The sequence below is a fragment of the Cebus imitator genome, unplaced genomic scaffold, assembly GCF_001604975.1.
Source record: "Cebus imitator isolate Cc_AM_T3 unplaced genomic scaffold, Cebus_imitator-1.0 Scaffold663, whole genome shotgun sequence".
NCBI classification, from domain to species: domain Eukaryota; kingdom Metazoa; phylum Chordata; class Mammalia; order Primates; family Cebidae; genus Cebus; species Cebus imitator.
Genome location: NW_016107978.1, coordinates 512,040 through 539,861, shown reverse-complemented (window position 1 = coordinate 539,861; position 27,822 = coordinate 512,040).

Genomic DNA, 27,822 nt, shown 5'->3' with positions numbered 1-27,822 from the left:
TTACTTGGGGGCTTTGCTCATTTCTTTTCACTCTTTTTTCTCTTTTCTTGCCTTCTCATTTTATTTCATTGATTTGATCTTCAATCTCTGATATCATTGATTCAGCTATTAAAACTTGTGTTTGCTTCACGTAGTTCTTGTGCTGTGTTTTTCAACTCCATCAAGTTGTTTATGTTCTTCTCTAAGCTGGTTATTTTAGTTAGCATTTCGTCCAACCTTTTTTTCAAGGTTTTTGGTTTCTTTGCATTGAGTTAGAACGTGTTCCTTTAGCTCAGAAAAGTTTGTTATTATCCACCTTCTGAAGCCTGTTTCTGTCAGTTTGTCGCACTCCTTCTGAGTCAAGTTGTGATCCTGTGTTGTGGAGGAGTTGTGATCCCTTGAAGGATAAGAGGTGTTCTGGTCTTTGATGGTTTCATCTTTTTTGTGCTGTTTTTTTCACATCTTTGTGGATTTACCTGGCTGTGGTGTCAGAGAGCTGCTTTATGAGGTGGCTTGTCTGCCTGTGGGGGGCTACTGTGTTTCTATGAACTCCTTCAGGTTACTAGGGAAGCTTCCTGTGTCTTTTTTGTTTATACTGGGAGATTAGACCCGCCTCTTCTGCTGACCTGTAGGGGCTTCTGGTTTGTCACGAACGCCATCCCTTTGCTGCGTAGGCTTCCTGTCTTTTTTGTTAAAACATATAGCCCAGTCCCACCCCTCTAGTGGTGGGTTGTGCCCTTCCTCCACTGGGCTGAATCATTCAGGGTTCATCTCAGACTGTGACACTGGCTGCACAACCCACTAGAGTCAGAGCTTCAGCCCTCTTGGGTTTGTGGGGGAGGGTAGGGACCCGCCCAGCAGCACCAGGCCCTCTTCCCCTTTCAGCTTCCTCTCTCTCCTGTCAGGGGGTAGGGGCCCGCCCAGCTGCTCCTGCTTACAACTCTCTCTCTCCAGGTTGGGGGGAGGAGGCGATAGCTCAGTCTGCAGTCTCTTATTCAACTCCGTGCTTGTAATTCCCGGTGTTTGACTGGCAAAGATCCCCCTTTCTGTGTATTGCTGAGGCTTTGGGGGAAGCGCTGTATCTGGACTGCAGCGCCAGATGTGGAGCCTCTGCCTTTCCTGTCAGATGCACTTTCTGTGTGAAGCGGCACCACTCCCTGCCTCAGTCTGCCCTGAGTGGGCTTTGCTCTCCATTGGACCAGACCCATTGAAGTGCACCTGGTACTTCTGTTGGAGCTAGGAGATTTCTGGATTTCTGCATCCCTCTCACTGGATGTTGTGCACTGGAGTTGTGTCTAATGGGCCACCTTGAATCCAAGTTAAAACCTCAATTAAAATTTAAAAAAATACATTTAAATATTCTTCAAAAGGATTGATTTTAAGTTGAAGGGTAAACCAAGTTGCCCTGGCTGGCAGAACAAGTTTATATTAGAATATTTGTAAAAGTCCTACTGAGTATTATCTTTGTAGATTAGATGGAGAAATTTAGTTCTGATAATATTAATTAGAAACTTTCATATTAAACAAAAGTTAAAAGCATTAGCTACTGAATCAATGTTGGTCTGGTTTATGCTTTATTTATTTATTTATTTATGTATTTGACTCTTTTCTATTCAATGTTTGGATGTCTTACTCATAGATGAGAAATTTCCAATACTCAAATGAGCAACGTCAACAAGAAGTGATATTCCCATCACTGGAGATGATCAATAAGAGGCAAAACTCTTTATTGGTTTTAATGTTGACTTTTAGATTTTTAATCGATACATAATAACTGTACACATCTATTGAACAAATGTGATATTTTAATACATGCATACAATGTGTAATGATCAAATCAAGTTAATTAAGTATCCATCACCCCAAACATTTATTATTTCTTCGTGTTGGGAATATTCCAAATATTCTAGCTATTTTGAAATACACAATAAATTATTGCTAACTATAGTTACCCTACTCTGCTATCAAACACTATAACTTACGCTTTCTATCTAACTGTATGTTTGTACCTATTAACCAACCTTTCTTTATGCCCCCTACCCACCCCATGCTGATGCTTCCCAGACACTGGTAACTTTCATTCTACTCTCTATCTCCCTGAGACAAACTTTTTAAGCTCCCACATAAGTGAGAACATCCAGTTCCATCCAAGTGGCTGAAAATGACATGATTTCACTTTTTATGGTATTCCATTGTGTGTATATACCATATTTTCTTTATCCATTCATTCAATGAGGGATGCTTAGGTTGATTTCATATCTTGGCTATTGTGAATAGATCTGCAATAACATGGGAGTGCAGGTATGTCTTTGATAAATTGATTTCCTTTCCTTAGGATAAACACCCAATAGTAGAATGCTTGATCATATGGTAGTTATAATTTTAGCTTTTTTGAGGAAGTTTCATACTCTTTTCCATATTGGATATGATAATTCACCTTTCCACCAAGAGTGAACATGGCTTCTGTTTATTCCCCATTCCCACTAGCACTTGCTATTGTCTTTTTGATAATAGCCATTCTAACTGGGGTGAGATGATAACCTCATTGTTGTTTTAATTTTCATGTTTCTGATGATGTTGAGAATTTTTTCATATACCTGTTGTTCATTTGTATGTTTTCCATGTAGAAATGTCTACTCAGATCCTTTGCCCACTTTTTTAAAAAATATTTTTTTAATATTATATATTGTGAGATGAAGTATCACTTTGTAACCCAGGCTGGAGTGCATGGCATGATCTCAGCTCACTGCAACATCCACCTTCCGGGTTTAAGCAATTCTCGTGCCTCAGCCTCTCAGAGTAGTTGGGACTACAGGTGCTTGTGATCACATCTGGCTCTTTTTTGCATTTTTTGTAGAAATGGGGTTTCATCATGTTGCCCAGACTGGTCTCGAACTCATGGACTCAAGTGATCTGCCCAGCTTAGCCTCCCAAGTGCTGGGATCGCAAGCACAAGCCACGATGCCCAGCCAATTTGATGTGTTTCCTTTTTTTGGTATATATATATATATGTGTGTGTGTGTGTGTATATATACACACACGCCATGGTGGTTTGCTGCCTCCATCCCCCCATCACCTACATTAGTTATTTCTCCTAATGTTATCCCTCCCCAGTCTCCACTCCCCCTGCTATCCCTCCCCTAGCTCTCCCATTCCCCGATTGACTCCAGTGTGTGATGTTCCCCTCCCTGTGTCCATGTGTTCTCATTGTTCAACACCCACCCATGAATGAGAACATGCAGTGCTTGGTTTTCTGTTCTTGTGTCAGTTTGCTAAGAATGATGGTTTCCAGCTTCATTCATGTCCCTGCAAAGGACGTGAACTCATCCTTTTTTATGGCTGCATAGTATTCCATGGTGTATATATTTATTTTCTAATTGTTTTACCTTTGAGTTGTTTAAGTTCCTTGTGTATTCTGGATATTAGTCCCTTGTCAGATAAATAGTTTGCCAATATTTTCTCCCATTCAAGGGGTTATTTCTTTACTCTGTTGAATGTTTCCTTTTCTGTGCAGAAGCTTTTTAGTCTAATATAGTCCCATTTGTTTATTTTTGTTTTTTCTATGTGTGCTTTTGGAGTTTTATCCATAAAATCTTTGTCCAGGCCAATGTCCTGAAACTTTTCCCCAATGTTTTCTTCTAGTAGTTTTATCATTTATGTTCTTATGTTTAAATCTTTAATCCATTTTGAGTTGATTTTTGTATATGGTGAGAGATAGGGACCTAGTTTCATCTTCTGCTATGGATATCCAGTTTTTCTAGAACCATATATTGAAAAGGGTGTTCTTTCCTCAATGTATGTTCTTGGCATTGTTCTCAAAAATCAGTTGGCTGTAAATGTATGGACTAATTTCTGGGTTTTCTATTCTATTGGTCTATGTGTCTGTTTTTATGCCAGTAATATGCTGTTTTTGTTACTATAACTTTATTGTATATTTTTGAAGTCAGATAGGGTGATGCCTCCATCTTCATTCTTTTTGCTTAGATTTGTTGTGGCTATTTGCGGTCTTTTGTGGTTCCTACAAATTTTAGAATTGTTTTTTATTTCTGTGAAGAACGGCATTGGCATTTTGATAGACATTGCATTGAATCTGTGGATTGCTTTGAGTAATATGGTCATTTTAACAGTATTAATGCTTTTGATTCCTGAGCATGTAATGTATTTCTATTTATTTGTGTGCTTTTGAATTTATTTTACCAGTTTTCTCTGAAGGGTCTTTAACCTCCTTAGTTAAATTTATTCCTAGTTTATTATTATTATTATTATTATTGCAAATGGTATTGCTTTCTTGATTTTTTTTTCAGCTAGTTCATTATTGCAGTATAGAAATGCTACTGATTTTTGTATGTTGATTTGAAGTCTTTAGGGTTTCTTTTATTTATTTGCATATAAGATTATGTCATCTGCAAAAATAAAACTGAGTTTCTGTTTTTCAATTTTTTTGTTTGTTTTAGCTGCTATTTGTAACCCTATGATATAAATATTGCATATCTTTTTAGTTTTCACTGAACAACTCATGAACAGGTATTGAGGACTCTCCAGATCAAATTGACAGGTGTTTCATTTAATTGCATTGAAACAGCAGAAACAAGAAAAAACCACTGGCTGAGCATGAGCTGTATTCCAGGTCTTGAACTTCGTCTGGCGGTTCATGAGGTATAAAGCAGGATTCCTGTTGTGGAGAGCATGCCTGCAGTGACTAAACAAGACAGCAATGTCAAGGAATATGTGGAAATGCCAGGCAGTGCACAGTAGGCTCCCAATTATTAAGAGACCATTAGTTTCCAAATATTCTATAAAACACATTTTTAAGGCACTTTAAGAGGGAGTCCTCAAACTTTTAAATTCAAACTTCAATTGTTTTGCATTTTTATTCCAACTTCTATTTTAGGTTCAAAGAGTACATACACATGTCTGCACACAGGTGTTGGTTGTAAAGACTATTTTGTCACCCAGGTAATAAGCATCATACCTGACAGGGAGTTTTTTTTACCTTCACTCTCTCCTCACACTCCACTTTCACGAGGTAGCTAGTTTCTATTGTTCTCTTCTTTGTGACCATGTGTACTCAGTGTTTTTCTACTTCTTGTAAAAGAGAACATGTGGTATTTGGTTTTCTCATCCTTCGTTAATTCACCTATGGTAACAGCCTCCACCTCCATCTATATTGCTACAAATGACATGATCTCATTCTTTTAATGGCTGTGTAGTATTCCATTGTGTATATGAACCACAATTTCTTTATTCAATCTGCCATTAATGAGCATTTAAGTTGATTCTATGTATTTGTTATTGTGAATACTGCTGCCATGAATATATGCATATGTGTGTCTTTATAGTAAAATAATTTATATTTCTTTAAGTATATGTAAGCAATAATGGGATTTTTGGGTCAATTGGGAGTTCTGTTTTAAGTTTTTTGAGAAATCTCCAAACTGCTTTCCAGAGTAGCTGTACTAATTTGCATCCCCACCAAATGTATTTGTATTTGTATTTGTATTTACGTTCCCACCAAAAGTATTTCCTTTACTCCATAGCCTCACTGGCATCTAATTTTTTGACTTTTTAGTAACAGCCATTCTGACTGGTGTGAAATGGTATCTCCTTGTGGTTTTGATTTGAATTTCTCTAATAATGTTATTGACCATTTTTTAAATATGGTCACATGTATGCCTTGTTGGTCATATGTATGCCTTCTTTTGAAAAGTGTCTGTCCATATCCTTTGCCCATTTTTAATGGAGCTTTTGCTTTTTGCTTGTTGATTTTTTTAAATTCCTCTTAGATTCTGGATATTAGACTATTATTGAATGCATAGTTTGGGAATACTTTCTCTCATTCCATAGGTTTTCTGTTTAGTCTGTTGATAGTTTCTTTTGCTGCACAGAAGGTCTTCAGTTTAATTAGATTTCACTTGTCAATATTTTTTTCTATTGCAATTGCTTTTGGGGACTTAGCCAAACATTCTTTGTTATGGTTCATGTCAAGAAGGAAACTCCTTAGGTTGACTTCTGACAGTTTTATAGTTTTAGGTCTTACATTTAAATTCTAATTCATTGTGAGTTAATTTTTCTATATGGTGAAAGGTAAGGCTTTAGTTTCATTATTCTGCCTATGGCTAGCCAGTTATTCCAACACCATCTATCAAATAGAGGTCCCTTTCCCCATTGTTTGCTATTGTCAGCCTTGTCAAAGACCAAATGATTGCACATATGTGGCTTTATTTTGGAGTTTTCTATTCATCTAATTGATTTATGTATCTTTTTTGAGTAGTACTATGCTGTTTTGGTTACTCTAGTCTTTTTGTATAGCTTAAGTTAGGTAGTGTGATGCCTCCAGCTTTTTTTTCCCCTTAGGATTGCTTTGACTATTGGGGCTATTTTTCAGTTCCATATGAATTTTGGAGTAGATTTATTTCTAATTGTGTGAAGAATGGCATGGTAGTTTGATAGTAATAGCATTGGATCTGTAAATTGCTTTGGGCAATATGACCACTTTAATCATATTTATTTTTCTAATCTGTGAGCATGGAATGTTTTCCCACTCTTTTGTGTTTCCTGTGATTTATTTCAGCAGTGTTTCATAGTTCTTCTTATAGAGAATTTTCATCTTATTTGGTGGCTGTATTTCTAGATATTTTCATCTTCTTTATGGCTGTTGTATTCTTTATTTGACCCTCAGCCTGGGTATTATTGGTGTATAGAAATACTAATTTTTGTACATTTATTTAGTATTCTGAAAGTTTACTAAAATCACTTATCAGTTCTAGTAGCCTTTTTGGAAGAGATTTTTGGGTTTTCTAAGTACAAAATCAGATAGTCAGTGAAGAGAGATAGTTGGACTTATTTTCCTACTTGGATGTTCAGGCTCTCTTTCTAATTTGAGTCCTCTTGCTATTTCTACCACATCTATAGTTATTTCTTCCACCAAAAATTTGAATCTCTCAAATTCAACCATGAATGTTGGAATCAACTTCCTCCAAATGCTTGTTAATATTGATATTTTTACTTCCTACCATGAATCGCAGATGTTCATAATGGCATCTATAATGTTCAATTTTTTTCAGAAGGTTTTTAATTTACTTTGCCCAGATTCACCAGAAAAAAACTATCTGTGCTAGCTATTGCCTTATAAAATTTATTTCTTATATAAGAAGACTTGAAAATAAAAATTGCTCCTGATTAATGGGCTGCAGAATGAATGATGTGCTAGTAGGCATAAAAACAACATTAATCTCATTGTATTCCATCAGAGCACTGGGGTGACTAGGTACACTGTCAATGACCAGTCATGTTTTGAAAAGAATACTTTTTTTCTGAGCAACAAGTCTCAACAGTGGGCTTACAATATTTAGCAAACCATGCTGTAAATAGATATGCTGTCATGCAGGCCTAGTTGCATTTAAGAAGAACAGGAATAATAGATTTAGCATAACTCTTAATGTCCCTGTGATTATTTTGAATGGTGAATGAGGATTAGTTTCAACCTAAAGCCACCATCTAAGTAGCCCTTAACAAGAGTCAGCCCATTCTTTAAAACTTTGAAGCCAAGCATTGACTTTTCTTTAGCTATAAAAGTCCTAGATGGCACCTTCCTCCAATAGAAGGCTGTTTCATTTACATTTAAAATTTGTTTTTAAGTGTATTCATCTTCATCAATGATTTCAGCTAGATTTTCTCGATAACTTCAGGTTCTACATCAGTACTTGCTGCTGTACCTTGGACTTTTATGTTATAAATATGGCTTCTTCCCTTAAATCTCATGATCCAATGTCTGCTGGCTTTAAAGTTTTCTTCTCTGGCTTCCTCATGTCTCTAAACTTTCACAGATTTGAAGAGAGTTAAGGTCTTACTCTGTGTTAGACTTTAAGGGAATGTCATGACTGATTTGAACTTCTATCCAGACAACTAAAACTCTCTTTATATCAGCAATAAAACTGTTTTAGTTTCTATTCATTCGTGTGTTCACTGAAGTAGCACTTTAAATTTCCTTCAGAAACATTTCTTTTGCATCTTCAACTTGGCTAGTTACTTGGTGCAAGAGGCCTAGCTTTCAACCTACCTTGAGTTTCAACATGCCTTTCTCAGTAAGCTTAATCCTTTCTAGCTTTTGATTTTAAATAAAAGTTGTGTGATTCTTCCTTTCACTGGAACACTTGGAGGCCACTGTAGGGTTATTACTTGACCTAATTTAAATATTGTGTCTCAAGATCTCCAGGAATAGGAAGGTCTGAGGAGAGGGAGAAAAATGGGGAAGCAGCTTGTTGGTGGAGCAGTAAGAACACAAAAAACATTCATTAAGTTCACCATCTTATATGGTTATGGTTTGTGGTACCCCCAAACAATTACAATAGTAACATCAACTATCACTAATTACAAGTCACCATAGCAGATATAATAATGAAAAAGTTTGAAATGTTGTGAGAATTACCAAAATGTGACACCAAGTGATCATATGCTCTTGGAAAAAAAAAATGTGCTTAAAGACTTGCTTGATGCAAGATTGCCATAAATCTTCAATTTTTTTAAAGCAAAATATCTACAAAGGGCAATAAAGTTACTGAAATAAAATGAAGCATTCTTTTACTACTTTAAGAAGTTTATAATAGGAGAAACTAGGTGCTGGACACATGGGAACTCTGTGTTATCTTCACTTTTTTTGTAAATCAAACTGTTCTAAAAATAAAGTTTATTAAAAATGTCACGTTGGATGCAGTGGCTTACACCTGCAATCCCAGCATTTTGGGAGGCCAAGGTGGGTGGATAGCTTGAGGTCAGGAGTTTGAGGCTAGCCTGACCAACATGGCAAAACCCCATCACTACTGAAAATCCAAAAATTAGCTGGGTGTGGTGGTGCACAATTGTAATTCCAGCTACTCAGGAGGGTGAGGCAGGAGAATTACTTTATCCCAGGAGGTGGAGGTTGTAGTGAGCCGAGATCATGCCACTGCACTCCAGCCTGGGTGATAGAACTAGACTCCATCTCAAAACAGACAAACGAACAAACAAAAAATGTCACAGGAAGACATTTGTGTGTTTTAGATAGGTATGAGATAATGAAAGGGATGTGCTTATGTTTATGCTTTGAGAAGATCATTCTGGCTGTTGGAGTCAAGACCTCTAGAACATAGTGGAAATAAGTGAAGACCAATCACATGAGAAGAAGCAAAGGCTGTTTATTCAGAACTTGCTATAGAAAGGGAGTCAACTATCATCACTTGCATTTTGGCAGAGTCTCAACGGCAGGCAGAGGAGTGTAAAAGTTTTATAGTGAAAAAATAGAAGGCTTCAGATATGCCCTTGTTAGGGGTTGTTGGCGTGGAGAAGCTGTAGGCACGTTAACTGGAAGTGGAACATCCTTGGTGATTGGTTAGAGATGCATATTTGACTTTCTCTTGTTTGCCTTAAGTTGAAAGCAGGCCCTAAATTGAACACTTCTCCGATTAGGAAGGGTGTAAGTTATTAATCGATCCCTGGCCATTTGGGAACAATTATTCCAGGGGTTATTGTTTGGCTTTCTGGATTACTTAGGAGAGATACTAGTCAGACTTGCTACAAATTTGACTTATAAATAGTTGGCTTCCTGTGTTGGTTACTGTAGAAAATGGACTGGTTTCCTAGGCAGATTGCTGCAGATTGTGAATCAGAGTTCTAACTTTATATATGGTCTGCTCATTGTTTGTTATTATGTTTAGTCTCTCTGTAGTACTAATGAAATCTCTGGGTGCTTAAAGTCTACAGAAGGCTGCAAAAAAGAGGATTTAGAGATAAAAAAAATCAGTGACATCTAAAACTTTAAGTTGAATATGACTCTACTTTGACCTTTAAAAAGGTACTTGACCTGCAGTGTTACAGCAAAAGTGTTGAAGTAGGCGACTTTATCATTTGGGTTTTCTTGCCTATTTGATGTTCCTGCCTTTGTGGTTATTCAAACTCTTTTGAGGGTCTCCTTTTCTCAAGCATCTCATTATTTATGCACCATCCTCCCCAGCTCCTGCTGATCCTGCTATTTCAAATTAAGGATTTCCAAACACCCCATTCTCCCTCTTGTACTGTTTGTTATTCTATACTTTGTAGTACAGGGACAGAATTATCACGGTGATCAACTGGTCAAAAAATTTTATACTCACAGTGAGCTTATAAAAGAGGGCTAGAGGTTTTTTTTCTTTTTCCAGCTACAGTTGCATTTCTAATTTTATAGATTTATTTATTTAGTTTTCATGTCTCCTGAATCTCTTTTACATATTTATTTTATTTTGTTTTATAGATTTAGGGGGTATCAGTGCACTTTTGTTACATGAATATATTGCATAGTGGTGAAGTCTTGGCTTTTAGTGTAATCATCACCTGAATGGTGTACATTTTACCCATTAGTAATTTCTCATCTCTCAAAACTCTTCCATCCTCCCATCACTCAGAGCTTCCAATGTATATTATTCCACTCTGTGTCCATATGTATACATTATTTAGCTCCTACTTGTAAGTGAGAACATATGGTGTTTGACTATCTGTTTTTGAATTATTTTGCTTAATATAATGGCCTCCAGTTCCAAGTTCCATCCATGTTACTTCAAAAGACAAGATTTCATTCCTTTTTATGTCTGAGTAGTATTCCATGTGTGTGTGTCACATTTTCTTTATCCAATCATCCATTGATGGTGGACACTTAGGATGATTTCACATTTTTGTTTTTGTGATAAACATAAGAGTGCAGGTATCTTTTTGATATAATGATTTCCTTTGTTTTGAGTAGATATCCAGTAGTGGTATTTTTGGGTTGAATGGTAGTTTTAGTTTTTGTTCTATGAGAAATTAATTTATGAGAAATTATAATTTTTCTATGGGGACCCTACTAATTTACATTACAAGCAGTAATGTATAATTATTCTCTTTCCTCTACATTTTTGTCAACATCTTTTATTGATTTACTTTTTAATAGTAGCCATTCTAAATGGTATAAGATGGTATTTCATTGTGGTTTTAATTTGCATTTTCTGATGATTAGTGAAGTCAAACACGTTTTCATATGCTTGTTGACAGTTTGTGCATCTTCTTGTGAAAAATGTCTATTCATGTCTTTTGACCACTTTTTAATGGGATTATTTGTTTTTATCTTTTAAGTTGTTCGTGTCTAGATCTTATTCCTTTGTAAAATGCATAGTTTGCAAATACTTACTCCCATATTGTAGGTTGTCTGTTCATGCTGTGTCTTTTGGTATGCAGAAGCTTTTTAGTTTCATTCAGTCCCATTTGCCCATTTTTGTTTTCGTTGCATTTGCTTTTGAGTTCTTAGTTATAGGCTTTTTGCTAAGGCTAATGTCGAGAGAACATTTTCCAAAGCTCTTTAAATAGAATTTTTGTAGTTGCAGGCATTATAATTTAAGTCTTTAATCCATCTTGAGTTAACTTTTATATATGATGAGACGTAGGAGCTTAGTGTCATTCTTCTGCAGATGGCTATACAATTTTCACAGCACTATTGATTAAATAGGGTGTTCTTGCCCCAGTGTATGTGTTTTTGTCAACTTAAAAAAAAATCAGTTGGTTGCAGGTATGTGGCTTAATTTCTGGGTTCTCTATTCTGTTTTATTTATCTATGTGTCTATTTTTATTTCAGTACCTTGTTGTTTTGGTTACTACAGCCTTGTGGTATAATTTGAAGTCAGGCAATGTGATGCTTCTTGTTGTGTTATTTGTGTTTAGGATGGCTATTTGGGCTTCTTTATTTTCTGGTTATGTTTAATGTTTTAGATTATTTCTCAAACTGTGTAAAATAATGATACGTTGATAAGTACTGCATTGTCTGTAGATTGCTTTGGGCCATGTGTTCATTTTAATGATATTGATTCTTCCAACCCATGAGCATGAGAAATTTCACCACTTATTTTTGTCTTTTACAGTTTATTTTGTCAGTGCTTTGTAGCTTGCCTTGTAGAGATCCTTTATCACTTTGGTTAAATGTATTCCTAGGTATTTTATATTTATGTAGTTATTGTAAATGGGATTGAGTTTTTGATTCGGCACTCAGCTTCCTTTTAACTGGTGAATAGAAATGCTACGGAATTTTGTACATGGATATTGTATCCTCAAACTTTTTTGAAGTTATTTATTAAAATAGAAATCTTTTGGCAGAATCTTTAGGGTTTTCTAGGTAAAAGATTGTATAATCAGCAAAAAGAGATAATTTGACTTCCTCTTTCCAAATTTGGATTTTTAAAAAATTTATCTTGCCTGATTGTTCTGGCTAGAAATTTCACACTGTGTTGAATAGGATTGGTGGAAGTGGGTATTCTTGTCTCATCTCAGTTTTCAGAGGAAATATTTCAACTTTCCCCATTTAGTAGGATGTTGACTGTGGATTTGCCATGTATGGCTTTTTTATTTTGAGGTATGCTCCTTCTATGCCTAGTTTGTTGAAAGTTTTTATTATAAAAATTGCTAAATTTTATCAAATGCTTTTTCTACATCTATTGAGATGATCATATGTTTTTTGTTTTTTAATTTGGTTTATGTGGTGAACTACATTTATTGATTTGCATATGTTGTACTATCCTCGCATTTCTGAAATAAAACTCACTTGATCATGGTGTATTATCCTTTTGATGTGCTGTTGGATTCAATTTGCTACTATTTTGTTAAGTTTTGCATCGATATTCTTCAGATATATTGGTTTGTAGTTTTCTTTTTCTGTCGTTTCCTTGCCTGGCTTTGTTATCAGAATAATACTGGCTTTGTACATTGAGCTGGAAAGGATTCTGTCCTCCTCTAATTTTGGAACATTTTCAAGGGAATTGGTACTAGTTTTATCTTGTATATCTTGAGGAATTCAGCTGCGACTCCATCTGGTCCTGGGATCTTTTTGGCAGGTGGGGAAAGATTTTTTTAATTACTGGCTCACTCAGTACCTCTTATTGATCAGTTTAGGATTTTTGTTTCTTCCTCATTCAATCTTGGTAGGTTGTATGTTTTTAGGAGTTTATTCACTTTCTCTATGTTTTCTAGTTTGTGAGCATAGACATATTCATAGTAGTCCTTGATCTTTCAGTATTTCTGTGGTATCAGTTGTAATGTCTCATTTTTCATTTCTCACTGTGCTTATTTGAATCTTCTATCTTCTTTTCTTGTTTATTATAGCTAGTGGGGCTATCAATTTTATCTTTTGAAGGAACCAATTTTTTATTTAGTTAATACTTTGTATTGTATTCTTTGTCTCATTTTTACTTAGATCTACTTTGATCTTTGTTATCCTTCTTCTTTTGCTGACTTTTGGTTGGTTTGTTCTTGGGGTTTTTTTTTTTTTTTNGGAGGTGCAGTGTTAGGATGTTAATTTGTGATCTTCTTATATTTTTACATAGGCATTTAATGATAAAAGCTTCCCTCTTAGAACTTTTTTCTCTACATCCCAGAAATTTTTGTATGTTTTGTCTCTATTTTCATTCATTTCTACAAATTTTTTGCTTTCCATCTTAGTTTCATAATTGAATCCAAAGATCATTCAGAAGCAAATTGTTTAATTTTCATGTATTTGTATAGTTTTGAGAGCTCCTGTCAAAAATTATTTGTAGTTTTATTCTACTGTAGTCTGAGAAGATACTTGATATGATTTCAAATTTAAAAAATTTAATGACTTTTTTTTTTTGCCATGGAGGTTTATCCTCACTCTAGATTAGATTGCAAATCTCAGTTGGCAGCCTCTCCCATTCTGTGACTACTGCCTGAGTTGGCTGGCAGATTTTCCCAAGGCACACTGTGAATTAGGATCAGAGTTGGCTTTTTTTTTTTCTATTGGCACTGGGGTTGGGGAGTATATGCAAAATGCTACCTTTTTTTTTTTTTTCTACAAAATGCTACTTTTTTCTGAAGATTACCATCTCTCACCAATAAGATCCAGTGCTGAGTAGGATCAAGGAACTCTCCTGTGGGCTGAATTGCCCAGTTCCCCAGTGAGAATGTGTATCATAAAGATAGCCTTTCCTACCTTTCACTCTGTGAAGACTTACAGTTTCCCCTTCCTCCCTCCCTCCCTTCTTTCCTTCCTTCTTTTCTTCCTTTTTTCCTGTTATTCCTTCTCTTTTCCTCTCCCCTCCCTCCCTCCTTCCCTTTCTTTCTCTCTTTCTCACCCTCCCCACTCTTTCTTTCTCTCTCCTTTCCTCCCCCCTCCCTCCTTCCTTCCTTACTTCCTTCTTTCCTTCCTTCCTTCCTTCCTTCCTTCTTTCCTTCCTTCCTTCCTTCCCTCCTTCCTTCCTTCCCTCCTTCCTTCCTTTCCTTTCCTTTCTTTCCTTTCTTTCTTAAATCAGGTTTTGCTTCGTCTCCCAGGTGAAGTGCAGTGGTGTGCTCAGGGTACATTGCAGCCTCGATCTCGGCTCATTCGCTGCAGCTTTCATTCTTGGGCTCAAGTGATCCTTCCACCTCAGCCTCCTGAATAGCTGAGACTACAAGCACCTGCCACCATGCCTGGTTTTTTTGTTGTTGTTTGTTTGTTTTCTTAGTAAAACTGGGGATCTTGCTATGTTGCCTGGACTGGTTTTGAACTCCTGAGCTCAAGCAATCCTACCCATCTTGGCCTCCCAAAATGCTAGGATTACAGACATGAGCCACTGTGCCTGACCAAGACTTGCAGTTTTCTGCTGGACCCATGCACAGCTTAGGCAGCTGTCTGCAGTCCCTTTCTAAGCATCCAAAGTTTCTTCCACTTTTTCTATTGAATTCCCATGTTCTTTCTTGGATAAAAGTTGACAGAGTGAGAGTCAGGTGGCTCATGCCTGTAATCTGAGGACTCTGGGATGCTGAGGCAGGTGTATCACCTGAGATCAGGAGTTGGAGACCAGCCTGAAAAACATGGTGAAATCCAGTCTCTACTGAAAATACAAATATTCGCCAGGCATGGTGGTACATACCTGTAATCCCAGCTACTTGGGAGGCTGAGGCAGGAGAATCGCTTGAACCCAGAAGGCAGAGGTTGCAGTGAGCTGAGATCATGCCATTACACTCCAGCCTGGGTGACAAGACAGAAATTCCATCTCAAAAAAAAAAAAAAAATTAACATCACACACTGGGGCCTGTCAGCGGATGGGGGGCAAAGGGAGGGAGAGCATTAGGACAAATACCTAATGCATGTGGGGATTAAAACCTAGATGATGGGTTGATAGACGCAGCAAACCACTATGGCACATGTGTATCTATTTAACAAGCATGCATGTTCTGCTCATGTATTCCAGAACGTACAGGAAAAAAAAGTTCACAGTGTGAGAGTCTCTACACACTGTTTTGCTTTTTCCAAGATGGTGAGGTGTGTTAACAAAGGCTCAAATTCACCATCTTGGGGGAAAAAACATTTGCATTTTTAGCTGGAAGCAGGCTTTTTGTTGTCTGACTGAAGAATATGTAAATTATGGGGATTTGAGCCTGCTTTGAGAAAAGCATAGGATTTAATACTGGAAAAAGATATTTGGAGACAAGTTTGAAGCTGTGGCTTTCAAATAAGCATCGATAGATACCCATTCTGCTTTTGTTTAGGATGTCTTTATGAATTAGATAGACTTTAAACCAGTCTCCCTTTAACAATACTCCCTTTCAGGAGTATCTTCCTGAATTTTTTCCAACTCCTAATATGTACTTTTGGGGCTTCAAATTACATATTACATTTCCATGAGAGTACTGGCATATTTGAAATCTTGTTTACTTTCAACTACCCAGGAATCTTTAGAAGGTACCTTATCAATTTAGTGGTGTCTTTATTTTCTGTTTCTATTATTCCATAGCTGAGGACTCAATCTTTCTGAGATTGAGTTTGTATAAGAAAAACCTAAGCAAAACAGTGGTTATACCCTGAGACAGAAATACAGAACCACAGTTGATTTGAGTAATTGATGTTCTTTATTTTTATTTTTCTTCTTCCAACACCACAGCCATTTTAGTTCCATGGAGTGGAGAGCAGGGAAAGACGACTTACATTTGAGGCTAATAAAACCAGTCTACCGAAACTGCCACAGAAGTAAACAGAAAATAGGATAAATCAATGCTTTCAGCCTGAAGACCTTAAAGTCAACTTCAAGAATATTGTGATGAAAGGAAGTAATGCCTATCCTTGACGAGTTCCCTGGGTGTTTCACTGGTTACCTCGAGCTACCTGCTGTGGACAATTTGAGCTCATCCCAGATTCAGTGTTCAGAGATAAAAGAAAGGTGGTAACATTTTGTTCACTATCCAAGGCCACTTCATAGACTTTATGAGAAATGTGATAATTTCTAAATATGGCAGAAGAGAGATATAAATATAATTTAACTACTATAAAGACATTTCACCAAAACAGAATGCTGCCTTCGCTTGCAAGCTGTGAAGCAGTGACTCATGTTCATTTTGAAATTACAATTAATGGTTAAGACAGGATAAAAATATAAAATCCAAACACTCCAAATTTATTGGGGGAGGAATCAAATCAATTTATCATTAAGATTTGGAGCTCAAGCATACACACACACTTTACGTCTTGCATTTTTATAATACATCTTAAAGAATTATCTGAACAGCAATGGCTCTATCACTTTATTTAACGGAGATGCTTCCTTACTCATCTCTCTTCCAAAAGAATTTTGTTTGCCTGTGCCTTCCAGAATATATCATTTTTTTCTGTGAAAAAGTCAAGCAGAAGCATTGATGTAAGTCCCACTTGTGGCACTTTGGAGTGATTTTAAACACTTGCATTGCAATGTACTTGTGACTCAAGTGTTCTTTCCTCTAAGAAACACTGTTAATCAAAGTATGTATTCACATCTTTTCAGAGCACAAACACAAATGTGACTGGAGAAGCTGAGCCTGTTGATTACATAGGAGGAAAGGGGAAAAGTGATGGGGGAGGGCTGAGGTGTGGAGGTGGAGGTTGGAGAAGGAGGGAGTAAAACGCAAGTCAGTATGGCAAAAGGACTTTTTAATTGGTAGTTTCTTCACATCCATATGCATAAGACAGAAGCCTCATAATTGTTTCTGTAAACCACAAGCTACATAGTTGTTTATTTTTTAATATTTTCCAAAATACTTGACAGAGTGATTTGCATGTAGCAGGTTGCTTGTATAGATATCACAAAAGTCTTGGAATGAAATTGACAATGATTTCAACTAGAGGCTAAAGGGAGCAGGTCAGTAAAGTTTATTTGGTAATATAGACCCTATATTGAGCTTATCTGTTAAAGTATTCTGAATAACTTTGGAATTCAAAGTTACTCAAAATTGTGTCTCACTTTTTATAAAGCAATCCCTTCATATTTACAATAATAAATTTTCTATTGGGGTAAGCTTTTCTACTCATTGTCAAAACATGTCATGTGCACACCTACCTTCAAATTTCTGCTTATGTTATATTAACAACCTGACCTGGATTTCTCTTATTCCTCTTCTCTCCATTTGTCTACATTGTCAACCAAAACAGGAAGAAACTGAGAAAAATTAATGTATGTAGAAAGTTTATTTGGGCCAAGCCTGAGGATAGCAACTTGGAAGCATAGATGCATGTTGCCCTGAATATACAAAGAAAACAATGGGTGCCGGGAGTGAGCTAAGACAAAGGTGCTTGTCAGAAATTCTTTTTGCTTTACAGAAATAATATTGATTAGTGATAGGCTATACATTGTTAAGCTATAGGCTGTGTGTTATAGTGTCTGGTGTGACATTATTAGGTTAATTTATAGCTATTTGAGGCAATAACAAACTATTTGAAGATATAAACTCTTAGCTCAAAATGAGAAATAGAGCATGATTGAGGTCTCATTTTAATGTCATTCTGGGCCTGATAATTCAAAGGACTTGCATTCCTCAGATAAAAGTTTCTTTCTTTTCTCAACTTGTTGTTTAGACTTCAAAATTCAGACTACACCACAACTTCTCCAACATATTTTGTCTGATATTCAATATTATCACTGGCTCACTGTGGCAGCCTCCTCTGACCTGGTATTCAGTACCACTCATTTTGTTCTTAGCAGCTACACTGATAAGCAGTAACCTCTTGCTGACCTCTCAGACACTGGACATTGTTTATAGTGAACACAAGCAGCGTCTGATTTAGGCAAAATATGTGTTTTGTTTGGCTTACACAGTGTTTAAAATTCAGTCAATATTTTTATTAAATTGGGAAATTTAACATTTAAAAAAATCAGTATTTTTTCTTTTGAAAACCAGAAGATTTGACAATCCTGGGCTTATATTCCTACATAGTAGCAATTGGCTGGAACTAAGTAGTAGCCATTGCCTTTAGACTGGATATTTGCCCTCTTCCTGCATTTTCTTATTCATCTATATACCTATTTAATTTTATATTGTGTTTATTTGTGTTTTTTACTGTGTTTTTATATCATGTTTACTCGCATATATTTGTTTTCAATTTTTACTCTTAGATGTATGACAACTACTTAAGCTGACTTCATAGGACTTATTCCTTCCAGCTTTACTGGGATTTAGTTGACAAATAAAAATTGTATGTATTTAAGGTGTACACCTGACTATCTGTAATATGTACACAATGTGAAATAATTCCCAAATTCAAGATAATTAACATATCCATTACCTCACAAAGTAATTGTTTTTTTTTTTCCCCGTGGTGAGAATACTTAAGATATATTCCCTTAGCACATTTCAAATATACAATACATTATTAACTATAGTCACCATAATGTACATTAGATCTCCAGAATTTATAAAGCTATAAATGAAAGTTTGCTCTCTTTAGCCAACACCTCTCCCTTACTACCACCCAACCAGTCCTTGGTTACCAACATTCTATTCTCTGTTTCTATGAGTTCAACTAGGTTTCTCATATAAGAGATCTTGCAATATTTGCCTTTCTATATCTGGTTTATTTCACTTAGCATAATGTCTTCTGGGCCCATTCATGTTGCTGCAAATAGCAGATTTTCCTTCCTTTTTAGGGCTGAATAATATTCCATTGTGCCTGTGTGTGTGTGTGTGTGTGTGTGTGTGTGTATTCATTTTTTTATCCACCCATCCATTGACACTGAAGTTGTTTCTCTTGACTGTTGTGAATGATGCTGCAATAAACCTGGGAGTACAGATATATCTTTGAGATACTGATTTTATATCTTTCAGATATACATCAAGAATTGGAATGTGGGATTGATGGATCATATGGTAGTTCTATTTTTAATTTTTTGAGAAAGCTCAGTACTGTTTTCCATGATGGAACAGATAATTTACTACTGAGTACCAGCTTGGCCACAGAGACCCCCCCCCACCCAGGCAGTGCTGAAGGAAATGAAAGGCAGAAACCCAGATAGAACAGCCAAATGGGTCTATCTGGGGGGCCAGCAGCCTGAGAGCCTCAGAGGCTGACAATATTCCAGGCCGAAGGCCCTGAGCAGATTCTGATCTACATATTTATTCTCTCTGAGCAGGTGATTATAATTAATAAACAAGTGTTCTGTATTTTCTCATAATACAAAAATATACCAAGTAGGCAGCTGTTGCCTGCTTACCACTGATTACAAACAAGCTAAAAGATATTCTCCAAGAGGGAGCCACAGGGGAAGGGTCAGATATCTCAAAAATTATTGTAACTGGTGTATGATATTTATACATTGTCTTGACACTTTGGAATTCCCCAAGTAGTATTCTTAGTATTCTACTTGGGTGTGGGGGTGGCTAGGCTTTCCTTGCCATCGTTCTTACTAGTAAATTATATATTCTATCATACAATCAGCATTCATCAATATTCATAAACTTAACATTTCTCAATATCTATATTGATAAGCTTAACATTTATCAACAACTTACATTACCACCAACAGTGCAAAAAGGTTCTTTTTCCTTCACATTCATGACAACAATTGTTATCTTTTCATGTTTTGATAATACTCTTCCTAATAGGTGTGAGGTATTATCTCAGTGGGTATTTGATTTGTAGTTCTGTGATCAATAGTGATTTTGAATATTTTTTCATATACCTGTTGATGATTTTTATGTCCTTCTTTTGAGAAATGTCTATACAAGTGCTTTGCCTATTTTTAATGCTATTATTTACTTTTTAGTATTAAATTGTATGTTTTCCTTACATATTTCAGATATTAACCCATCATTGACTTTGGTTTTATGGTTTGCAAATATTTTCTCCTATTCTGTATGTTACTTTATCATTTTGTTGATTCTTTACTTTGCTCTGTAGAAACTTTTCAGTTTGATGTTGTCCCACTTGTTTATTTTTGCATTTATTGCCTGTACTTTTTGAGTCATATCCCAAAAATCATTGCTGAGATGAATTTTAGGAAGTCTTTTCCCTGTGTTTTCTTTTATATTCTTCTATTTATAGATAACATTTTGCCTATGTGTGTGGTATATGTTTTTGTTATGTGTATAGAATGTGTAATAATCAAGTCAGCATACTTGGGGTATCCATCACCTTAATTATTTATCTTTTCTCTATGTTGGTATTATTTTGAGTCCTCATTTGAAGTCCTCTCTTCTAGTTACCTTGAAATATACAAAATATTCTAAAGTATAGTCACCTCAGTCTGCTATCAAACATAATACCTTATTTCTTCGATCTCTCTTTGTACTCATTAACCAACCTCTCTCATTCCCCAACCCACCCTGCCCCCTCATCTTTCCCAGTTTCTGGTATCTATCATTCTATTCTCTAGGTCCACAAGATCAAGGATTTTAGCTCCTACATACGAGTGAGGACATGCAGTATTTGGCTTTCTCTGGCTGGCTTATTCACTTAACATAATGATCTCCAGTTTCATCCATGTTGCTGCACATAACATGCTGTCATTGATTTTTCTCATCCACTTATTACTATTATGGCTGAATGTTAGTCTATTGTGTATATATACATACATATGTCATATTTTCTTCATTCATTGTGACTTAAATTGATTCTATATCTTTGATATTGTCAATAGTGTTGTAATAAACAAGCAAGTGTAGGTAGTCCTTTGATATGCTGATTTCTTTTGCATAAATAGCAGTGGAATTGTTGGATCAAAGGTAGTTCTATTTTTAGTATTTTCAGAAATTCCATACTGTTGTCCACAGTGGTTGTATTATGTTCCCACCAACAGTGTGTAAGAGTTCCCTTTTCTTCACATCCTCAACAGCATCTGTTATTTATTGTCTTTTTAATAATAGCCATTCTAACTAGGGTGAGATAATGTCTCATTTTGGCTCTGATTTGCGTTTTTATGATGATTCGGCATGTTAAGCATTTTTAATATACTTGTTGGCCATTTATATATCTTCTTTTTAGAAATGTTTACTCATGTTGTTTGTCTATTTTAATAGGATTTTTTTTTCTGTTGTTCAGTTGTTTGAGTTTCTTGTACATTATTATTAGTCCCCTGTTGGATGAGTAGTTTGTGAATATTTTCTCCCATTCAAGAAGTTGTCTCTTCACTCGATGTTTTTTCTCTGCAGCACCTTTTTAGTTTAATATAGTCCCATTTGTCATTTTTAATTTTGTTGCCTGTGCTTTTAAGGTCTTAGCTGTAATATGCTTTCTGAGACTAATGTCCTGAAGGGTTTTCTCTTAGTAATTTCATAATTTTTGGTCTCACATTTAAGTCTTTAATCCATCTTGAGTTGACTTTTGTATATGGTGATAGATATGGGTCCAGTTTCATTCTTCTGCGTATTGTTCTCTAGTATTCCTACACCGTTTGTTGAAGAGTGTTTCCTCTTCTCAATATATATTCTTGATGGCTTTGCCAAAGATCAGTTGGCCTTGGGTATGTGGATTTATTTCTGCATTCTCTATACTGTTTTATTGACCTATGGATCTTTTTTTATACTATACTAGAGCCTTGTAATGTATTTTGAAGTTGGCAGTGCAATGCTTTCAGCTTTATTCATTTGGCTTAAGATTGCTTCAGCTATTCTGGCTCTTTCTTGGTTTCATATGAATTTTAGGATTATTTATTCTATGTCTTTGAAAAATGACATTGGCACTTTGATAGGGATTGCATTAAATCTGTAGATAGCTTTGGGAAGTATTGTCATTTAAATATTAATTATTTCAATCCATGACCATGGGATGCCATTCCATTTCTTGTATCCTCTTTAGTTACTTTCATAAGTGCTTTGAAGATTTCCTTGTAGTGACCTGTGACCTCCTTGATTAAATTTATTTCTAGGTATTTTAATTTTCTGGTATAGATTGCAAAAGGAATTGGAGTCTTAATTTATTTTGGCTATTTCATTATTGGTGTATAAAAATGCTGCTAATTTTTGAATATTGATTTTGAATTCTTTAACTTTATTAACTTCATTTAGCAATTCTAAGGCTTTTTTTGGTGGACTCTTCAGGCTTTCCCGAATAAAAGATCTTGTCATCTGCAAAGAGGGACAATTTGACTTCCTGTTTTCTAATTTGGATGCTTTTTATTTATTTATTTTTGCCTGATTACTCTGACTAGGACTAGTGCTATGTTGAATAGGAACAGTAAAGGTGGGAATCATTGTCTTGTTTCAGTTTTTAAAGAAAGGGCCTTCAGGTTTCCCCCATTTATTATGGTGTTAGCTGTGTGTCTGTTATGTATGGCTTTTATTGTTTTGAAGTATTTTCCTTTTACAACTATTTGCTTTGAGTTTTTATAATGAAGGATGTTAAATTTTATCAAATGCATTTTCTGCATCTGCTGAGATCGTCATATGGTTTTTGACTTTCATTCTGTTGGTGTGATGTACCATGTTTTTTAATTTGTGTATGTTGAAACTTCCTTGCATCCCTGGTATAAGTCCCAGTTGATTATGGTACACTATATTTTTGAGTTGTTGTTGAATTCATCATGCTGCTATTTTATTGAAGATTTTTGTATCTATCTTGACCAGGTATACTCAGTACTCATTATTGGTCTGATCAGATGTTCTATTTCTTCCTGATTCAATCTTGGTAGGTTATATGTTTCCAGGAATTTATCCATTTCCTCTAGGTTTTCCAGTTTGTTAGTATAGAGTTGTTCATAATAGTCTCTGATGATCCTCTGTATTTTCTGTGGTATCAGTTGTAATTTATCTTTTATTTCTGATTTTGCTTATTTGGGTCTTCTCTCTTTTTGTTAGTCTAGCTAGTAGTAGATAAATTTTGTTAATTTTTTAGACAAATCAAATTTTGTTTTGTTGATTTTTTGGTATTGTTTTTCAGTTTTGATTTTATTAAGGTCTGATTTTAATTATTTCTTTTCTACTGCTAATTTGGATTTGGCTTGTTCTTACTTTTTTAAAAAATTATTTTATTTTACTTCATTTTTATTAAAAATAAACTCTATTCTCTCTCTCAATCCATATATATATATATATGTGTGTGTGTGTGTGTGTGTGTGTGTGTGTGTGTGTGTGTGTAATCGCTTGAACCTGGGAGGTAGAGGTTGCAGTGAATTGAGAATCTCACCACTGCATTCCAGCCAGCCTGGCCAACAAGAGAGAAATTCCAACTCAATATACTGCCTCAGCCTCCTGAGTAGCTGGGATTACAGGTGCCTGCCTGGCTATGTTTTCATATTTTTAGTAGAGACGGGGTTTCATCATGTTTACAGGGCTGGTCTCAAACTCCTGACCTCAGGAGATCCACCTGCCTTGGCCTCCCAAAGTGCAGGGATTACAGGAATGAGCCACTGTGCCCTTCCCAAATTTTCTCAGTAATTAAAAAGCTACATATTTTATAGAGAGCTATTTATAAATTGTTGAGGGTTAGAAATTGGTTATTAGTAGAAAAGAACAGAAACACAAGATAAATATAATTATGACGTTCTCTAATCTCAGCACTATATTAACATTTTTCTTTTATTTATTTTAGATACATGGTTACATGTGCCGTTTTGTCACATGGATTTATTTTGTAATGATGGGGTTTGGGCTTCTATTGAATCCATCACCCAAATAATAAAGATAGTATACAAAGGTAGTTTTTCAACCTTTGCCCCTTCCTCTCTTCCACTTGTATGTATTGTTTCCATCTTTATGTCCATGTGTACCCATTGTTTAGATCCCACTTATAAGTGAGAACATGCAGTATTTGATTTTCTGTTTCTGTGTTAATTCACTTAGGATAATGAACTCAGCTGCATCCATGTGGCTGTGGAAGACATAATTTCATTTTTTTGGCTGTATAATATTCCATGGTGTATATGTATCACTTTTTATAAAATCCAATCTGCTGTTGATGACCTATGTTTATTCCATGACTTTGCTATCATGAATAATGGTGCAGTAAACATACTAGTCTAGGTGTCTTTTGGTAGGATGATTTCTTTTACTTTGGGCAGATAGCCAGTAGTGGGAATGCTGGGTTAAATGGTAGTTGTTTTGAGTTCTTTGAGAAATCTCCATACTGCTTTTCACAAAGACTGAATTAATTTATACTCTCAGCAACAGGGTGTAACATTTCCCTTTTCTTCACATCCTTGCCAACATCTGTTTATTTTTTATTTTTATTTTATAATAATAGTCATTCTGACTGGTGTGAGATGGTATATCATGGTGGTTTTCGTTTGTGTTTATTTGATAATTAGTGATGTTGAGTTTTTTTTTCATGTTTGCTCGTTGTTTGTAGCTCTTATTTTGAGAAGTGTTTGTTTATATCCTTTGTCCACTTTCTAATGGAGTAATTTGTGAGGATTTTGTGGATTTATTTAAGTTGCTTATAGATCTTGGATATTAGTTTGTTGTTAGATGCATAGTTTGCAAATATTTTCTCCTGTTTTGTAGTTGTGTGTGTGTGTGTGTACACTCTGGTTTTTTTAAAGATCTCTTGTTTAATTAAGTGACAATTGCTAATTTTTGTTTGTGTTGCATTTCATTTTGAAGTCTTGGACATAAATTTTCTGCCTAAATCAATGTCCAAAAGAGTTATACTTAGGTTACATTTGTTCTTGCTTTTTACTTTCTTGAGGTACACTGTTAGGCCATGGAACATGTTTAATTTTCATTTATTTTATAGTTTCAGAATTCTTATTTGTATTTATTTCTAGTTTTATTTCATTGTATTCTGAAATAATAATTGATATAATTTTGATTTTTATAAATTCGATGACACTTGTAATGTGGCCTATTGCATAGTCCATCCTGGAGAATGTTCCATGTGCTGATGAGAAGAATGTGTATTCTGTAGTTTTTGGATAACATGTTTTCTAAATATCTGCTGTGTTCATTTGATCTAAAGTTCAGTTTGAATCCAATGATTCTTTGTTAATTTTCTGTCTAAATTATCTGTCTAATGCTGAGATTGGGGTGTTGAAATTTCTCACTATTATAGTATTGGTGTCTTTCTTTTTATATCTAGTAATATTTACTTTGTGAATCTTGGTGCTCCAGCGTTAGGTGCATGTAGACTTAGAATTGGTATGTTATCCTGCAGGAGTAATCCCTTTATCATTATATAATGACCTTCTTTGTAATTTCTTATCGTTTTTGACTTAAGGTATGTTTCATCTGAAATAAGTCTAACAATTGCTAGCTTTTGATTTCTGTTTGCATGAAATATCTTATTCGATCCCTTTACTTTTAGTCTATATGTATCTTTACCTATCTTACTTATGAGGTGAGTTTCTTGCAGGCAGTATATAGCTGGGCAATGCCATTTAACTCTTTAGCCAATCGGGTTTTTTTAAATGGAGAATTTAATCCATTTACAGTCAAGTTTATTATTGATATGTGAGGCTTTTCTTCATGTCATATTTCCGATTGCTTTCTAATTTGTATATTTTTTATTCCTTTCTTTTTATCTTATTGTTTGTTCTTGTGGTTTGGTAGATGTGTGTAATGTTGTTAAGTCTTTTATCTTCCTTATTTGTATATTTCCTTTGCCACCGTGTTTTAAGCTTTTGTGTCCTTACATCATGGTAACTGTTGTCCTCTCTCTTCCAGATTTAAAGATCCCTTGATCGTTTCTTGTTGGACCAGACTAGTGGTGATGAATTCCCTTAGTAGTTGCTTGTCTTTGAAATACTTTATTCTTCATTCATGAAGAATAATTTTGCTGAATATAGTATTTTAAGTGTCTGTGTTTTCTTCCAGCACTTTGAATATATCATTTTATTCTCTCCTGGCTTGTAAGATATACGCTAAGTCCACTGTTAGTGTGCTGAAGTGTCTATAGATGACTAGATGCTTCTCTCTTGCTGTTTCTAGAATTTGCTCTCTCTTTGACTTTAGAGAGTTAAAAGACTTGTGCCATAGAGAAGATCTTTCTGTATTTATCTTTTTGGTGTTTGCATAGCTTCCTGTATCTGAATGTCTAAATGTCTTGCTAGACTTGGAAACTTTTCATCTATTATATGTCCTTACACTGTTTTCTGCACATCTGGTGTAATACTTGCTTCTTCCAATTTTTTATGTTTGCTTTTGTAGAGAAAAGCTCATCCTGAAGATATACCTATGGTGTTTGTTGGAAGGTGCAGTTTGGCTTTTATTCTCAGGGCTTGAAGGAGTGTACTGTCTGTAAGATTTCTTAGTGTGAAAATATCAGTGATGTCTGTGATTTCCTTTGTGCCTTATGGTGTGATTATTAGTGGAGACAGAAGTGATGTTTTGCTGTGGACAGGAATGGCAGGTGGGCCAGTCTGTGGTTCCCAGTGGTGGCAGAAGTGAGCTGAGAATACCTGTCTTTGAATCCAGAGGAGTGTATACTGGCTCTGGTGTTAGTGGGTCCAGGTGGGCCAATTCATGGGCCTCTAGGTTGCTTGCTTAGATGCCACTAATGGTAGTGGTGAGCTGGGCAGGTGTGTAGGTTCTTGAAACCCTAGGAAGTTGATGTGGCATGGATGACAGCAGTGACAATGGTAGGGCAAGTCTCTGGGTCTCAAGTGGTACATGCTGGTTTTGGAAGTGGCTGCAACAGGCAGTTACCAGGCTTCTAGACAGTATGTGTGAGTAGGTGTTGTCTGTAATGTTGACAGCTGGCTGGGTGGGCCCATCTTCAGGTTTCTGTGGTAAGTGCACAAATGCCAAAAAGGGTAGAATGGGTAATGTAATCCCCAGGTCCTTGGGCAGTGTGCTCAGCCACTGCAGGGGATGTTTCCAGGCCAGGTGAGTCTGACCTCAGGTCCGAGGTGGTTTGCAGAGATGTAGTCTATAATAGGCAAGGCAGGGTAATCTAAAGCAATGGGTGTAGAGAACTTGACCTCAGGGCTAGTGTTAGAGCACAGAAGTCTTTCTGTTGGTGTGGGTGGGTTCGCTTTCAGCAGTTCCCCTGGAGGCGGCTCTCAGGCTTTAGGGAGTTCACTTTTCATCTTCCACAGCAGCAGTGGCCGCAGCAATGTATGTAGAGATCCTGTATTCAGAATGTACACCAGAACACACAGGTTCCTGGAATGGGAAGTTGGCTGTCCCTGATCCAAAGAGAAAGCTAGGTTCTGGGTAGCACTTGCTTTGGCTTCCCAAGAGATTATGACCTTTATCTTTGGCTGTCAGGGCAGATAGAGAAAGACCATCAGGTGGGGGCAGGGATGGTGAGCCTCTTCTCGGGTGGGGTTGCTGTAAAGTATGGGGTTGTCATTCCCAGTCCAATGGAGTTTATATTCCCAGGGGGATTATGGCTGACTCTGCTGAGTCATACTTGTCTCCATGAAAGTGGGGGAAAACCAGCAATCACAGGCCTCACCTCACTGCCATGTAGCCCACAGTTGTAAAGGCTGACATCACTTCCATCATACCCCCACCAACACCCACACACACACAACAGCACTGAGTCTATTTCCAGGCAGCTGGTGACCAGGGCTCAGAACTTGCCCCGTACTGTCAGCCTTTCTATTGAGAAAGCAAGCAGACTCACAGTTTTCCAGTGTCTCAGGGAGACTGCAGCAGTGATAGTTTCTTCAAAGTGTCTGTGGATTCTTTCAGCTTTCTGGT